The sequence below is a fragment of the Nelumbo nucifera genome, chromosome 1 (assembly GCF_055504915.1).
Source record: "Nelumbo nucifera cultivar China Antique chromosome 1, China Antique-T2T, whole genome shotgun sequence".
Classification (NCBI taxonomy): Eukaryota; Viridiplantae; Streptophyta; class Magnoliopsida; order Proteales; family Nelumbonaceae; genus Nelumbo; species Nelumbo nucifera.
The window spans coordinates 118,285,231-118,290,244 of NC_142649.1; the positions used below are offsets into that span (position 1 = coordinate 118,285,231).

The window sequence follows — 5,014 nt, forward strand, 5'->3', positions numbered from 1 at the left end:
GAATTATATTGTTACGTGTGGATGGATTGATTATGTGGCCGAGTTGGGGAAACTAGATCTATCCTAGTTGTTCACTTTGGTTGTCGGATCGATCGAATATTAAATGTGTTTCCACTTTAGTCCCACTTGTTCCGCAAAATATACATCACCGACACCTGTCATCCGTCGGCAGTCGGCACAAGTAGTGGGTTTGATGAGTTCATTAGATAAATACAACAGTAATAACAAAGGAATTGGTGGAACACCACAAAAGATATAGATATCATCGTTTACAATAAATAAAAATGGTCAGAATGGATGCTTCAGTCGATATTAATACTTAAATCACCTAATTATCGGATCTGTCCCACTAATAAGTTGAATGGAAACTCCCAAAGGTCAAAACTCACAAGTCAGGAGAGACTCCAGGAGACATGTTTCATGTTGTAATTACTTGGTTACAGATTTATAGTACTGTACACTTACGCTAAGCTCGTAAGCTTGGCATTTTAGTAAATTTAGGGTCAAACCCAGTGGCAATCCGGACTTTATGCGCATATATATATATATATATATATATATATATATATATTATATCCCACCTGCGCCTCCGCCTCCGCCCAAACCTTCCAAAATTTTCGTTTGCATCAATCACGTGTTGAAATTGTGTGGTAATTCAAACTTCAAAGAGGAGGCTCGCTCGACTATGAGGCTGAGACCTGAGAGAGCCTGAGGCTGCGGTCCTGCTCACCGGAGTGGAATTATCCTTTACTCCCACGTGCGTCAAATCTCAAAACAGCACCAAAATTAATCCAGAAAAAGAAGGAAACGAATGATGAATCAATCCCCCTATTTATTGGACATATATATAAATCACACGAAGACGTCAGAGAAATCGTTGCGAGGTTGGTACTTGATACCACTAGAGACCAGGAGCAAGTGCGAAAGCCGAGAGATAACAACACCGAGCTCGCTCGCTCTCGAGGCAAGCAAACCTCAGACGCCACCGCCAACAACGATAGGGCCGAATCCATCAAGATAGATATCTAGATCTATGGAGTGGACGAGAGGGAAGCCCGTCGGCAGGGGAAGCTTTGCCACCGTTAATTTGGCGATACCCACAAGTGATAACAGTCTGCAGCTGGTTCAGGTCCCTCAATTGATGGTAGTGAAATCCGCTGTGCTTTCCGAGTCTTCTTCGCTTCAGGTCGAGAAAGAGATCCTGACCCATCTCCGAGGCTGTCCACAAATTCTTCCTTGTTTTGGCGATGATCTCACCGTTGAGAATGGGAAGCAAATTTACAATATTTTCCTCGAGTACGCTTCTGGAGGTACTTTAGCTGACCTGCTCAAGAAATCTGGCGGTTCGCTATTGGAATCTGATGTTCGACGTTATACGAGATCAATTCTCCGAGGTCTTCGTTTCATCCATGCGAATGGGTATGTCCATTGTGATATTAAGCTGCAAAACATCCTCCTCTGTTCTTCTCCAGATGGAAGCAACGAGATTAAGGTCGCCGATTTTGGGCTGGCGAAGAAGGCAGCACCAGGACAAGAGATCAGGAGAACGGAAGGTGGGGCGTTTGGATTAAGAGGTACTCCGCTTTACATGTCGCCGGAATCCATCGCCCACAATGAACACGAGGCGCCGGCCGACATATGGGCTCTGGGTTGTGCCGTGTCGGAGATGGTAATGGGTAAGCCGGCGTGGAAGTGTGGGGCTAACACCGACGTTAGCGCCCTACTGTTTCGCATTGGTTTCGGCGAAGAACTGCCCGAGATTCCAGGGGGATTGTCGGCAGAAGGGAAGGATTTCTTAAGTAAATGTCTTGTGAGAGATCCAGAACAGAGATGGACAGCGGAGATGCTATTGAATCATCCATTTGTAGCTGATGAGGCTGTTGTATTGTGCGAGCCCGACGTTCCATCCCCATCTCCGAGGAGCCCCTTCGATTTTCCCGAATGGAGCAGCTCCCCACGATCGTCAATTTCCAATTCGGAGAGCTGCACCTCTTCCGGGGCGTCATCGTCATCATCGGTCTTATTTTCTACTCGTTCAGAGGAACAGTTGGACCGACGCGATTCGATTACTTCTTCCCTAGTCAATCGAATTCGGCATCTGGTGACAGGGCAAGGGGCGAACTGGTCGACCTCAGGTAGTTGGATCACTGTAAGGGAAGCAGAGAGCTCCTCTGTTTCCCGGTGAAAATGGAATGGCGGAAGCCGAACAGGGGAGGAGGGATCAATCAAGCAGAGTGTTGTTTGATCGAACGGTGCTGATCTATTCCCCGACAGTAAAATTTGTTTAAATTGCATTAGTTTGTAAATATGTGGACCAACGATTTTGATTGATAGATCCGGATCCTGTACATAAATATAGAGATTCGATTTTTTAAAACATGAGGGGAGGAAATACGTGGATGGAAGGAGCACCCGATAGAATACCTTTTGAACTGTTGTTGTTATTCACGTGAAATACGTGGTCTTGAGCCTTGTAAGGCAGATGGCCCGAGCAATCTGATTCTGAAATATCATCTAACCCAATTCGATTATCTTTTCGTTTTTAATTTTAATTTTAAATCTTTTTTTTTTTAATGATGTTTTTGGGTGCACGAAAGGGGAAAGAAATTTCAGTAAGCAAGCGACAAAACCAAAAAGTATATAAATTCTATAGAGAGAAATAACATAAAATACTATTAAAAGAAGCGGAAGTATCCTCAAAGACAAGCAACGCGCGCGCGCGCGCGCGCGCTCTGTGTCCTCCGAACAAGATGGAATCGCCCTCGACTCTCCAGATACAATAAGTCCACAGGAAGAAGCTTGCGAGATGGCGAGATGTCTGGTTGGCGACAAAATCAGCTGCTGCATGATTTAATTCCTCAATGGAGAAATCACCTTGAAACCTTCAGCTTTGTCTCTTTGAAGTTAAGTTGAATTTTGGATTAATGAAGAAGCAAAGAGGAGAATTATTATATAGAGATGATCATGATCAGGTGATAAGCAAACATTAAAGTCTGTCATTTGATCCATGCATCATGTGTGATGTTAGCCCACATATAGGCCAGAGCAAAATTAGTTGATTGATGAGACTAAGCACTAACTGCAAGACAATATGTTTTTTCATTTGCTAAAAGATATACAACACCAATAGCTAAGAGACATTCTAGAAGAAAATTCCCTGACTGCGTTTGTGAAATCATCTATGATCTAACACCTCACCAGTCTTGGATTGGATCGGGGTGCTATCGGGTTTCGAATTCGGATTCGCATTCACTCCGATTCAGTTTCATTATTTTTTAAATAAAAATCAAAAAGTTTTAAGCAACTTCAACTGTTATCAAACACTACTAATTAAAAGAAGGGGAAAATCCAACAAAAGGAATGCCAAGAATGCAGCTAGCAGATTCCGATTCCACTCGTGATATTTACTGCAGCACACAAAACAGACATGCCAATAAAAAGTAGAGGATTTTATAAGTCAATTCACTCTTAAAAATCTAGGGATGACTGTGGATTGATGCCAAAAGCGAAACTGATGGAATTTTGCTATGTGGTAGAATGGTTAAACTAAGATAGACATGCAAGAATCACATGCACATGCTTTGGTATTGGGTCGAGAAGGGCATAGAGAATAAGGTTATATTTGGTTCAATTCTCCTTTTTGCTTATTAGCGCTTAGAATGGGATTTTAGAATGGGCAAGAATGAAAAAAAAAATGATATTGTGAATCAAACGTTTTTTTTTTCCCAAAACATGAATTATTTTCAAGCTTCTTATCTACAGCAGCACCAGAACTCCATTTCCTTCTTCCTATTTGCGAGAACAATTATGTTAAATCTAGTTAGTCAAATTCAAATTGGAGTTGAATAAATATGTAATTGGATCCAATCACCAGCATGCGAGCCTTATCCCAACCATATATGGGGTGGGTTACATATGTCATGACCAGGGTTAATTTTTGTTTTTCCACATTGAAGAATAGATTTCTTGAACTCCATGGAATCTGTTATAATCAAAATTGAGAGACAAGAAGTGCCTACACTGAGACAGGTTAACACACTAAAATCTCGATATAACTGGTTTACACTACTTATTAGTTATTTCACCAGTAGGCCATTGACAAACTCTTGCTAAGTGTTTAGGATCAATAATTGTTGAGATCCATGCTATATGTGCCATCATCTTGCTGGCTTTTTAGTTTGGCATGCCCAAGAAGATTGAATATAATAGTCTAAACAAAACCATGATGGCAGCCCAATTTATCATGTTCTATCTTAGAAAACATGGTTTGCTAATTTAGGCATGAAATTCCAAGTTATATATCGTGTATCTCATACATCATTAAAACTCCACTCACAATATATATATATATATATATATATATATATATATATATATATATATATGTATGTATGTATATAGGGAGGGTATATATCCCTAATGTTGTCTAGTCCGAGATGTTTTGAATCGAAGATTCAATCTGATAATTCAGTCTATTGGATGAGGTTGAGGTGGAAGGATGAAGCTATGTATCGAGATTTGCAACCAGGAGAAAAGGTCAGAAGCTCGAGGAGTTGTTCCCTAGGTAGGTACTCTGACACTCAAATCAGTTGGGTAGAGAAAGATATGGCCAGGCTGATCAAGTTGAAAAAATGTTGGCCTGGGCTCAAGAGATAGTGCAAAGAGTATTCTCCAAAAGTCCCTTACCTCAAGTGGGGAATACCTATTTATAGTTGGGTGTCCGTGTCCCAAATGGATAGGGCTCCCGGGGTTGTCAGGATGAGGTCGCCCGTCGAGGTCTTCCGGAGGTTTCCTCGGTGGAGTTTGCTTCCTTGTCCATGCAGGACACTCCTTCTTATTCGTGCTCTTCTGCTACGCATGGCGTTGACATGGCCTGAGAACGGGGCAACTACGGAGATTGCTATGTGGCTTCCTTGGCCAGCTCAACCATCACCCGAACACTGCTGGGCGGGCTGATTGGTTCAACGCTCGTGCCATTTCCGTTACGGTCCGATGGATGCATCATTTTGCCTTC

The 5,014-nt window shown here is 42.1% G+C and overlaps 1 pseudogene across 1 annotated transcript; it reads left to right on the plus strand.

The window, feature by feature from the left end:
* The first annotated feature begins 421 nt into the window (after positions 1–421).
* Positions 422–2,546, plus strand: LOC104601754 (mitogen-activated protein kinase kinase kinase 20 pseudogene; annotated as a pseudogene). Its single transcript, XR_016079819.1, has one exon. The product of XR_016079819.1 is annotated as a mitogen-activated protein kinase kinase kinase 20 pseudogene (transcript).
* Positions 2,547–5,014: the final 2,468 nt, after the last annotated feature.